The sequence below is a fragment of the Acartia tonsa genome, chromosome 1 (genome assembly GCF_053477335.1).
Source record: "Acartia tonsa isolate MP-2025a chromosome 1, ASM5347733v1, whole genome shotgun sequence".
Classification (NCBI taxonomy): Eukaryota; Metazoa; Arthropoda; class Copepoda; order Calanoida; family Acartiidae; genus Acartia; species Acartia tonsa.
In genome coordinates this window covers 48,976,151-48,989,832 of record NC_137260.1, presented here as the reverse complement: position 1 = coordinate 48,989,832, position 13,682 = coordinate 48,976,151, and positions in this window count along the sequence as shown.

The following is a 13,682-nucleotide window of genomic DNA, read 5'->3' as shown; positions in this document are numbered from 1 at the left end:
CAATCATTTTACAAAATTAGATGATTTTCAGTATATAAGACACCAAATTACGATTACGGCAACTTAAGTTTTTAAGACAATTCAGACATTACACTAAAAATCCAAAATTCGAGCAGGTCTAACTTGAAGTAACTTCCGTTGAGATAATTAAGTATTTTTGTTGGGGTATCTCTGTGGGCTCTCTCTACAGGAAACGATGGTTATCACCTCAGTACCATACTGGCATGGCAGGTGATCATACGAAAAAGCTAAAAAAAAAACTGGTTCAAGCAACTAGCAGACGCAGAAGCATACAAATAGAAGTTAAACATCCGATTGTGGTGGAAAACGTTATGGGTTCGAGTCCCGGCCAAATTCTCGTCATAATAATAATTATATCAGTGATGATTGTCTGAAATTCCACACGTTTTTATCAGAGATCTTAAGTTATAAAATAATGTAAGATGCAATGATGCAATAGACAGACATCCTGATACTTTTAAATAAGGATATTTAATTCCCCTAGGCATATACTGCATTAAATATTATGTAAAATATTCGACCTACATTTGTTTCTGCAAATGCAAAGAATCAAATTCAGACACCGAAGGGATATAGCAACGACTGAAAAATTTGTATTGTCAATTTATAAACTACTAGCGGCTTCGCCCCAAGGGGTGGTTAACATTTTTTGGGGGGGTTGAAAATAGTTATAAACCTTCCCGGGACCTATGAGAAGCTATCCTGTAAAGGAGAACCCGATCGGTTCAGCAGTTAGCGAGATCCTTTGCTACAAACAAACAGACACACAGACAAACAGATAAACAAACAGACAGACATCGTTCTACTTTGTATTATAGATAAAGTTGTCTGTCCGTCTGTCTGTCTAATATTGAAAAAGATCCTGATTTTGTGAAGCTCCACATCGGTCAAGGGATTTTTTAAGGCTTTTTTTGCCCCAACCCTACTCATTCCAATGTAGAGCCCATAGAGGCTGGGAGCGCAGATGTTATTATCTTATATGAAATTGTGTTAATGTTATACGTAATTATAATATATTTGTATTACTGTTTCTTTCTTTTTATTAAGCATCTTAATATAATTTATCAACTTTTATTCGTATAAAGGTGCTTTACTTATTCTTTACTGGCGTTCAGCCATAGAGAATGAGATCTCTCTTTTGTGAGGGTCGATTTCTCTTTGGAGGGTGTATGTAACCTTTCTAAAAATAGTTATAAATTCTTACCTAACCCTTCTTTGTAAAAGATAACAATAACGAGAGCTTTCGCTAAAGATACACACATAGACAGAAGGACATCCTGTTATTTTTATAATGATAACTTGAACAGTAAATTTGAATATCTGAGTCAAATTTATTCCTTTTCCTTACACGCTTGGCATCAAAGATGAACTTTATGCACCAAAAATGAAACTATTTGCTTTGGGTGTGCGTAAGAACCTAAATGTCAATACGTTTGAAAAAATTTAATTTTCCTAAATAGTAAAAACTAACATTAAAATCCATGTACTTAATTATGTAACGCTATATCTACTATTGCATTATCACAATATCAAATTTTCAAAAGTTTTCATTTTTAAAATTTTTGTTAAAAAGGATTTCTGTGTATTTCTAGGGTTTACATTATTTTACAATCTCATAGAATATACACACGGACATGGAAAAGTGCAGAAATTCTGATATTTTGAATTTGAAATTGCATGTTTTATCAAAATCAAAACCAAGAATATCAATAAAATAAGCTTTTCTATAATTAGGGTCGGTTCTTACGTCCGTCCATCCGTCCGAGGCGGATAGCTTTTTTCGTTAATTTAGGCATGTTAGAATTGTCCTCTCGATTTTAAACTTTGCATGGGGATTCCTATAGTAGTTAGGTACGATTTAGCAACTCTATAATCATTACCAGGTACGTCCATTTAAAACATGTTGATTTTTCTACTTTTTTAACAACAAATTTTTATGTGATCTAATTATCCGATTGATCTGGTTTTTGGTATATTGGTTCCTGTGACAACAAAGTACAATATTATAAGCGAAGCAACTCTATAATCAAGTCCTAAAAATGCAAGTATGTCCAATAACATTATCCTGTATCAAGCAGTTTTTCAACAAATTTACTTACAATTTTGCTTCGACTCTTATACATTTATATTCTGATTATTCAATTCTGACAATATACAAGTGTTAATGTACGTTTGTTCTACCGTTTCAGTGCTTCGCTTTTATGGATGTTGTCATCCTTGTTAAAATTAGAAATTAACACATAAGATATAAAAGACTATATAAATTACATTTTATTAAGTTCTTTAATATTCATCCCATAAAATTTTCGGCCTAGAGGTTAAGTGCCTAAAAATATGTAATGAAATCTTAGGCTTTATTCGGTCAAAAGACAGACGATCAAACATTGATCTACTTTCATCCTTATATAAAATGCCAGGATCTGTGCCTGTGTGTCTGTATCAAAGGATGCAGCTAACCGCTGAACCGATATTGTTCTCCTTAAAAGTGTAGCTTCTCATATGTTCTTGGGAGGGTTTAACTTTTTTAGTGGAGGGTACCAACCCCCTGCGATTATATTATATAATGACATATTATCAAATTGCTGTTAATATATTAACAAACGAATGTTTTTTTAGTGAACTTGTATGAAATGGAAGAAGATGTATGTAGTAATTTTTTTTAATTTTGGACACAATTTTTCACTTTCAATACACTTTATTAATGCTTGATTTGGCAACAAATATTTTTCTCTGACTACCAAGACCGGGTGGCCAAAACAATCATTCAAGGTAAATAAATATTTTTGTCTGTATTTTTTAAAAAGTTGTCGGGGATAAGGGGGAAGGCAGTGGGTAAGATTTCACAACAAAAGGAAAGTCAAATATATCCTTATTTAAATTAAATTATATCTCTAATTCAATTGTTATTGTTTACACAGCTAAAATAATGGCGTTCTTCCCCCCACCCCCCCCCCCAAGCCTGTAATCTATAAGATCTAAAGTTGCAAACATTTACAAAGCTACCACAAAATATCCAAACAATTTAGAAGATGAATTCCAGTGATTAGGCTTTAACAGATTTCATTAGTGTTTCTATATACTGACAAGTAACTGCTTTTAGCACAATGTCAAGTCAAAAAATCTTAAGTACAGTATTTTAAATTGTAACATAAGATCAACTTCATAGAATTTTTTACAAAAGTAAATCATAATTCAGCTATACCTTTCAGTAAAAAATCTTTTACTTTTCACTGATAAAACTTTAGGATTAAATCAAATTGGATTTAATGACGTCCAAATGGGGATAAAAGGTAATAAATCCCCCCTCCCAAAAAATCAAAGCACTTTGTTTTTACAAAAAAATGTGTATTTTTAAAGCTTGGACGTCTTTAAGTCTATTCTTTCTGTTTTCAAATTTTTGTTGTTGTTTTGCTAGGTATTCTTCTCCATGCCTCTCCTATCTTAAATAATTTGTTTCTATGCTTTAAAATGCATTGATATAGTCAATTCAAATTTATCTACTTTATTTATTGTAATTGTAGTTTAATTTGTTAGATTATTACACAACCTGATTTAATTCATTGCTTATTAGGAGTGCAGCTACTTAGTACTTTAACTGACTAGTGCAAAGTAATTATAAAAAAAAATCTATCTAAAATTGGTAACATTTTAACGATATACTTTAAAATTGCTACTGTTTTTTTTTTCCCCAATAAATAGAGTTGATATCTTTTTATTGCTGTGCTCCTTACTAGTGCTTGTTCATCAGTTAAATATTAATAGTCTTTCCAAAAAAATATTGAATCAGAAATAAGGTATGGCCAAAAGGTGAATAATTCTAAAATAATATTAAGAATCAGATCTTTATTGCTAATAAGCGTTGCCCCAATTATCACAAAACCTTTACGAATTTATGTTTAGTTTTAAAGCTTTAAATTGGCATTCTTATTTTATCTCGCCAATATCGTTGACATCTAAAATGTGTAAATTTACTAATTCCATCAATTATTTAGATGTAGTCAAAATGGTCACTCACAACAAGAACGATTAAACGCAACTTTTTACGGCTTTACCCAACAAATTAGTGAATTAAGAATAATAAGATTTCCACATTTTATACCATCTTTCAAGTAAAATTTTGGTTAATGCAATTAATTAGAGTTAGGAAACTCCACCGGGGTTAGGAATAAAGAAATAGAAAATCTTCAATGCTCATCAGAAAGTGCCTGTTTTAAAATGATTTTTACGTTTGGTGAAATAAGTTAGAACCCAAGTGTTAAAACTACTTCAAACTGACAAGCAACAAAAAAATGGCTAATTTTGAAAACATAACTTGTAGAGCTGCTACGCTTGTAAAAAGTCAGACAAGAAATGTCCAAAATGTAAAGCTATACAACTTTGTGGTTTATGGATGGTGGACACAAAACTTTAAAATCTTTGATAGATTCTCAGATTCTTCAAATGTTTCAAATTATTTGCCCTAAAATCTCCCCATATCTTCTTTTTTTCCTCCCTCTGTGTGGGATTTTTAGTAGCCCATCTTTGGGGGGTAAGAGAAGGGGATGTTTCAGTGATTAAGGTATAGGTAAAAGAATGAAAGTGTCATGCATTTTTCTAGTTTCATACAAGAAAAATTTTCATTTTGTATCTAAAAAATGCATTAAAATATGGTCCAAGTACAAACGCAGTAGTCGCAAACGTCGGAGTGGACAAACTATGAGTGTTAAAATATTAATTTGATTGAGTATTTTTATACAGATTAGGTTAGGTTGAGATATAGATGTACAAATAAGCCCCCCTTAGGGATTAGGCATTTAAAAAACCTAAAAGGTAGTCTAAAATAGGTTAAGTTAGGTTAAGTGTCCACTCCTGCGTTTGTCCACTCCGACGTTTGGGACTCTTGCGTTTGTCGTAGGACCTAAAATATCGCTTTGTAGATTAAAAAAAGAACAATTGATACTGAAATACATAAGTTAGGAGACACAACATAAATACTGAACATTCTTGTAAGGCTTTCAAATGATTTAATTGGAAGATTAGACAAACTCTATACATACATAGATATAGAATAGCCCTGCCTCTAAACATTATAATCTAAATAGAGGCGTGTAGGGGTGTAGAATGTGTATCCATCACCCTGGTAAAACACCCCCTTCAAGGTTACTACCACTTACATCCACACTGGCATAATCATGAGTATGCCACTATTTTAAAGCCTTAACAAATAAAATAAGTTCTGTAAAAGTATTTCCTATTACTGATACGTTTGTCTCTGAAAAAGAAGATGGCAAAAAGCCTGAATTTTCCTTCAAACTGTCACAAAAACACAGAGGTTAAATATCGAAAGAAAAAATGTAACTACAGTTTGATGGTTTAGATTTGAATCTGAGTTTAAAATACGTGAACATATTCAACACATTAGGAACATCTTTTACAACAAAAAAGCTTTGCTTTCCTAGATTAAGATTTTTAAAAACTAACTAAAGCTTTAAAAGCTCAAGTACTCTACAAATTATAAATGTAGGTAGGTACGTCCGTACGACCATTTAATTAATTGTCTTTAACTTTTTCTTTGGTTTTAAATAGATATAAAAAATACACATAAAGCAAAATGATTTAGTAAGAAATAGTAAGCAAAAGTTAAAAAAAAACAATCATGTATAAATATTATAAAAAGGCCTTTTGTATGTATTGTTCAAGTTTATAATTTTTTTATCCAATATAGTTAAACTTTGCCTAAGTTTAAACTTATGAAGTTTCTCCCGTATCCAAATATTCAATATTTAAGATTTTGTTTTACTTGTTTAATATTCCCTTTTAAAAACAATCTAATTATAATAGTTATTTCTCGCATCGTATTATAAACAGCTTTCCGCGGATATAGAATGTACAATTATGAGATTAAAACCAGTTTTTCTAACCCCTAAAACTGGTTTTAATCTTATGATAGTACATTTTTATATTCGTAGAAAGCTGGATATAATACGATGCTTGACATAGTTTTTTCGTATGGATGAGAACTTGTTCCTATCCACCGGATTCGAATGAATACGAAAATAGTTTTAGGTTTCTTTGATTTTATATTTAAGTCTAGGGGTGACTGTAGGCTATTTCCTCACCCTACCCTGAAAGCTATGATTGCAACCGCTGTCATATGGACATAAATATTCAATAAACGAATATGATAGTAGCTCAATGACACGGAAAAGAATTGACATTTTAACAAAGTACATGTTGTACAAACCTCTGAAACAAATCTTGTTGCAAAGTTTGTAAACTTTAAAGTTGAAAATTGGTTTAAGCTCTTACCTTTTGTTCTTAGCTTTACATGTGTTGGCTAGGCTTTTGGTTGCCCCATTTATTGTATAAATACAGGGAGGGAGGGGACATTGGACTGTTTATAACACTAGTCCCCAAAATTTTATACTAGTTTCCTTATTCGTTGGCTTATCTTGGAGACTTTAGGGATAAATTTTGATTGGTTGATTCATTAAGTTGAGTGTCCAAACTTTTCAACAAATAATCACTTTAGTTCCCTGGTATAAAGCACAGCTTATGTTTAATTAAATCTATCTCTAATATTATCAAATTTTTAGTATTAATTATTCTATGCTTTGCTTATTTGTTATGATATTCTATCCTATTAAATAAATTAGTAAGGTTTTTTGTCTGTAGCTCATGATTTCAATAAATACTGAACCAATTAAGTTCTCCATTTTAGGCAAGCTTCACATAGTTCCTGTAATCGTTTTAGGCCGTTTGATTTGCAGATTGATGTCTGAATAGTTTTTAGCTATTTTATTAGCCCCTCCTTCTATGAATACAGAGCTCCCATGGGCCTATAGGCTAGTTAGATAATATAACACAAAATAAATCCTATAGTATAAAGTAGTAAGGTATTTTTTGTTTGTCCAATAACTACTGAACCGATTGAATGAAGGCTTTATATAGGTTCTGTGATGGGTTTAGGCTATTTTGAATTTAGATTGGTTTTAGCCTAATGTATGCTTAAACTACACAATTTTATTTCTTACAGATTCTTTTTCCGTTTTTTTCTTATTCAAAACAAAAATTAAATGTTAATCAATCATACAAAAAAATAGTTATTTCCTTTAGGAGATTCTAATTATCATATTAAAATTACAAAAGTCACTTAGAACCAACCAGACACGCGATAAGAAATGTTAATCTTTCCAGAGTTTCTTGTCTAAATTAAGTTTTTGTACGAAGTATAAACAAATTTTCCCATAATTAGGCCGTGTGCGCTAGCAGCTAAATAAATTCCCCACAATAAAACTAAAATCAAACTTTTTTCATTAGTCCTAGGAGAGTAACAGGATATCCGTTTGTCTGTGTGTAGCGAAGGATCTCGCTAACCACTGACTCGATGTGTTCTCCATTTTAGTAAGGTCTAGGGATGGTTTATAACTATTTTGGGGTAGGTTACCTTCACAGTCCATCATCCTTTACTAACTTGCTAATTGAAGCCTTATTGGACGTATTGGTTAATTCTTTTCAGGGAAACTTTATGTATGCTCTGCCATTTGTTCTGTAATAAATGTTAGAACACTTTATATGATTTTATTTTTATGAGAGAAAAGTATAAGGAAGTAGGCATTAGAAGCTGATAGATTTAGAGGTATCATAATAATGGATAAGTTAGTCTCTTTATAAAACTTTATAAAAAAAAAGTTACTCTAGCTACTCAATAATTTAGGATAAAAATGTGTGTGTGATGAGTCATACAAGTAAATCAATAAATTAAAGAAATAATCAAAAACTCTTAAAATTATTAAAAATTTTCAATCTTTTTGGATAAGTGGATAATATCCGCTTGTCGTCGGAAGGTGACAGATTCAAATCTCGGCCCGACACCGCGTCATAACTAAAGATATTAAAATGGTCCCTACTGCTGCTATGCCAGGTTCGCAACATAAATGATTAGGATAGAGGGAATGCCTTGGACCATAAACAGGCGATACTCATTACCGTGCACAGTTAGGACTTTTCAGACAAATGTCGTGCAATCAAAGAGTTGGTTGTCTGTTTGTTGTTACTTAAATTAATATCATTGAGTGTTAGAGTATCACATCCCATTACAAGAGAATGATACACTGGATTATCTAGATGATCACTTAAAAATCGAAGGAGAATCCCGTCCTTATGAGGTAAGGTAAGGAAATCTAGTTCCATGCGTCTATTGTCTAAGTTTCCACGATATATTTAGGAAATTAGGGCGTGACGTGATGGACGTGTGAGACTGTAAAAACATACAATTGAAAATTTTATTGTCATTACCTTCTTTAAATTACCCCCCGTTGAGTTATCAATATTCTGTTTAGCAGTGCAGATACTCTATAATTTATTTTGGTCTGCTCTACTAAAACCAGCAATTTTGCAGATGTTTAGGTTTATCTTTCTTTGTTTTTAACTGATTTTAAAATATCAAAACACTTGTTTAAGGTAAATAATTTTTTGGTACACTAAAAATTATTTTAATTGTTATGCGTCATATAAACATAATTGCTTTAGTTTAAGTATGATTATGAGAATATCAAACGTAGATTACTTAGGTACTTCTTCTTTTAAATCCACACTTTAAAATAATTATTGAAAGAGAGAGAGAGAGAGAGAGAGAGAGAGAGAGAGAGAGAGAGAGAAAGAGAGTGAGAGAAAGAGAGTGAGAGAAAGAGAGAGAGAGAAAGAGAGAGAGAGAGAGAGAGAGAGAGAGCAAGATAGAGGGAGAGAGAGAGAGAGAGAGAGAGAGAGAGAGAAAGAGAGAGAAAAAGAGAGAGAGAGAAAGAGAAAGAGAGAGAGAGAGAGAGAGAGAGAATGAAATAAATAGACAATTATTTTGCAATACCAACAATAGTAGAGAATCGAATAAGGAGGAGCTTTTATACCAGAACGACAGACTAACATAATCATATATAGAGTATCCACTCTTCCAAAGGTTTATAATTATTATATTCTTACTTATTTTTGTAAAAAATATAATTTTTAACTTTAGATAAAATTAGTAAAGCCCAGAAGGAAAATAAAGGATTTTTAAGAATAATTTTGTTTTTAATGTACATTATACACCTCAAGCTTAAAATGCACATTAAAACTTTTAAACATATATATAAAAATAATAAATATAATACAGGAATAAGGGAAGTTTACTTGTGTATAAAACTATATAAAGTCACCAAAAGCTACGCCCATTTAGAGCCCCTTGGGGTTTTAAAAGTAAGGGGGTAGGGATTTCACCCTTCATTTTCATAAGTATTTTAAAAAGAAGAAAAATGTTTGTGTGTGGTTACCGATGAACCTCTAAACAGATATGGTTCTACTTTATTTTAAAGGGGGTTCCAACCCCCTACCAAGATAAATCGTCCCTAGGAAAAATATCCAACAATTTTTTATTACTTTTTCTTTTGAAAAAGTGGAGGTTCGACGATGGAAACCTCCACCCCCTCCTGGCCTCATTCCCTATAAATGCGTAACTGCAGGTAAAGATAAAAGTATCGCAGCTACTCTATATCTAAGAAATGTCCTTTCATCTCTCAGATCCCTTTTGAACTACTCGTTTGTCGATTATAGATCTAAAAAAAAAGATTCTAAGTTTCCCCCCCCCCCTAGATTCTTAAAAATGTTACTAGTTTTTTCCTTTAATTATAAAACTGTGTATGTTATAGCTCTTCTACTAAAGAACAACATTGTGCTTGTTTTACCAATAAAATGCATAATGGTGCCTCCCTTATCCGTGGTAAAATGAATGATTAAAGCATAGCACGCGTGAAATCATAACATTACCATGTTCCTGTTCTTATTCCAGTGCGTATTAACTTCCGCAAATCAAATATCATCTGCATAGTATCAACGTTCATATTAGCAATAGACAAAATAGCAAAAAAATAATATTTGATTTTTACTAATTTCCAGAGAATTAATGGGAGGTGTAGTTTTTGCATTTTTCATTGATTCGTTTAATGATATGTATTGTGATTCTTATGTGCATATGTGAATGTACACCTTTTATTTGTGAGCTTAGCTCATGAGTAAGAAATAAAGAGAAGAAATCACAATATAACCATGTTATTGTTCAATTGATTGATCATCTTAGAGCATGAATGAGAAATAAAGAGAAGAAATCACAGTACTGACTTCTGAGCTTATCACATGATTAAGAAATAAAGAGAACAAATTACATTATAACCATGTTATTGTTTATTATTTATGAGCTAATAACATGAGTAAGAAATAAAGAGAAGACGAAGTGAATAAAAGATATTCAATGAGAGCCCAATAAAAGGATAAAATAGTTTAGCAAAGGTTAAAAACTATTCGAATCTTATATTTTAAATTAAAATTCTTAAATTTTCTTCTCTTTTAAAACTTGTTTTAAGACACTAAAGCCATAAAATAAGTGACCCATACACACCCTAACACACCAACACACACACACACTTCCTATTTCTTCATCAGTAATATACCTTTCTCTCAGACCTTCCATAAATCACAGATTAACTTCCCTTTTCCTTTACCCTCCCATTTCTTAACTTTTAATCGTCAAATTAAGGAAAATGTTTCATGGTTTTGTACAGAATGTAATATGTAACTTGGATCAACTCAACATATAAAAGGTCAACTCAACATATAAAATCAACTCAACATATAATAAAGTAAGATAGGGGTCAGCTTTTGTGTCTGGTTAAAATTTCTAATAGAAAAAGTTCAATCTGTAGGTTGCTACGCTTATTTGTGAATAGGGGTCTAAAAGGAACCTAAACGATGCTAATTATTTATCATCAAAGATGACAATATCAATGAAAGCTCAGATTAACAAATCAGACAATTTTACAAAAGATTATTCACAAATAAAGAGTCTCAAGGCTTCAAAACATATTACTTGATCGTCCTAGGAATCAACATTAAAATAATAAACTGAATAGTGTAATTAAACAGTAGAAATTTGCTAACTGCGCAGTCTAAATTATACCTAAATGTTACAGAAATCTCCATGCTAAATTTAACATTTTTATGACCACCATAACATTTTTGAATTGAGATCTAAGCTATCCGTTACGTCAAACCTAGAAAATTAGCTGCAAGAGTACACTACACAACCTTTGAAATTGATTTTTGTTGGCCGCAGCCTAAAATTTTCTGGGAAAAAAGTTGTAAAATTTAGAAATGATTACTTCCTTTATAATGGTCCAGCTTTAGCTACCGGGGTTTAATAACATTATTAATATTTAACTTTTTAAAACCAACTAAGTTTTTGGTATAAAGTAACTAGGTAATGATTATAAATGTAGCACAGCAGCAATTTAAGCTTGATCAAACTTTAAAATAAAAAGAAGCATAAGTGCAGTACAGTAAATTGTACTACATGCTAAGCTTGTATCATGTTCAGGAAAGATTTTATTTATATCAAAATTTCTTAAGCAAAAGCAAAGGTTTTAAAGTACTTGATACATTACAATTTTGTGTATCTTTGAAAGCAGTTTAGAGAACAAGGGTTTCTGTATCACTAAAGGATGAAAAATTTAGTTAATGGACATATCATATAGAAAAAGAGGAACTTTGCCAACAGTAAAATGTAAAACAAGCATAGAAACTATTTAAACTAAAAGTAAGTATAGGAACTACAAATTAGGCAATGGTACTTAAAAAGACATAAAATAGGCATTAATGATCTTTAAGTACTATATTTTGATAAACCTTAATAACAAACCAGGAATGCTGGGAGGAGTAAATTAATATTTGAAGAAAAAATCATCTAGGTTGCGGCTTCACCGTTGCATAGTAACATATCCGCTTCTTATCAGAAAGATGTTCGACAATAGGCCCATAAAGGTATATTATTTCACAAACTAAATACGTTAGAAATCATTCGTACTGTTGCTACGTCAGATACATGAAAATTTTAATGAAAGGAATATCTTGAACTATGAACAGGGGAACCTTTCAATTTTAAGGCCGTCAGAAAAGGGTTGTTCAATTAAAGGGTTAATTTCAGGATAAGTATTACTACATTATAAGATGATCAGTACTCCTCCCATAGTTATACTTAGCTGTTAGAACTGATATTCCAGTGTCATGGAAAACAAGCTTGTCATGTCCATACGAGACAAAACAATAAATGAGTTAGGGGAAAGATTGATATCTCTTTTAATAAATCTCTTTATCCCTGATAAAAACCACAAATAATACACACGCGTTTGTTCTTCCACAGATATATGGAATGGGATAAAATTTCTTTAAAATAAAATTGAATATGTATTATGTCTAGAGGAAAAACATTATCTCAGCTGCTAAGAAAGTTAGATGCCTGCAATTTTTTAATCTATAATTTATGACTAACTTTATTTTTCATTTTGCTTGATATTCTTGTTTATCTAATGATAATTTAAATAAAATTGCAACCCTAACATTTAAGAGCTCTGTATTTGAAGGGGAAGGTGGGAACAAAAAAGGCTTAAAATTACAAATAAAATAGTCTCAAACCATGCTTCGACCTAAGTATAAGTAAGGCTTTCTTAAATGTAAAACTCAATCGGTTCTTTGGTTAGCGATACAAATAAACAAACTAAAAAAACGTTACTACTTTATTAGGGATATCCCTTAATTCCTTTACTTTACGCACTATCGCGCACGCAAACACACAACACAAGCACGCACGTATTAAGTGAACTAGTTCTCACGCCTACTAAATTTCACATAACCTCTCAATCTATCTATCTATGTTCAAGTCTGGATTTTTTCCTTTGATTTTCTATATTTGTGTAAAATAAACTTTTCACCAACCTCAAATTTAACCTGACCAATGTTATTCTTGGTACAATTCAAAAAGGATGACAACATCCATAGCTTAACAAATTAAATAATCATACAAACATATCAAACAAATAAGGACAGACGGACATTATGATAATTAATATATAGCTGATATGTTTTCTAAATTGTACATAACTGTTACAAGAATCATCAAATTTAAAAAACGAGGTCTTATTTTTCTTTCTTCGAAGAAGAAGAAATAAAAATAAAACGAGGTAAAAATCCGTTACGTCAGAGGGACGGACCGACCCTAATATAGAAAAGCTTTAGGCTTCCCATGACATAAACCATTTCTAACATTCTATATTTCAACTAACTTCCTGAATTTTCCCATGACATAAAACTTCCCTTTTCCCAATATCTTTCCTAAGATTCCCATGACACAAAGACATGGTGAGAAAAAGCAGACTACGTGAAGCTTCGCTCATTTACTCTTGCGCTATAGACAAGTGGATTAATCTTTAACAATCCTTTTTTTAATACATAAATTTTTTATCTAAATTAAAAAATATACTTCTAATAAACTGCGTCATTAATAGAGACGTTATTATGCTATGAGAGAAATGTTTTAGTTAAGGTAAAATTAGAGGCTGTCCCATGGCTGATCACAGGCTCATCTGTATGAAATGGACAGCTAGAATTTACAGGTATTAGAATCTATAAACCAAAGGGCTGGTTAACTGAATATGTTGCTAATCATATCCCAATAATATTACAAACCAGTAAGAGTATGCTCTGTAGAACTTTTGAAAGTTTTTTTTCTAGAAAGTTCACAAAAACTCAAAAAAAAGCAAAACTCAAGTTACATATAAAATCTCTCTAATGCTAAAAACTTCATTCTTAACAATAGGTGACCC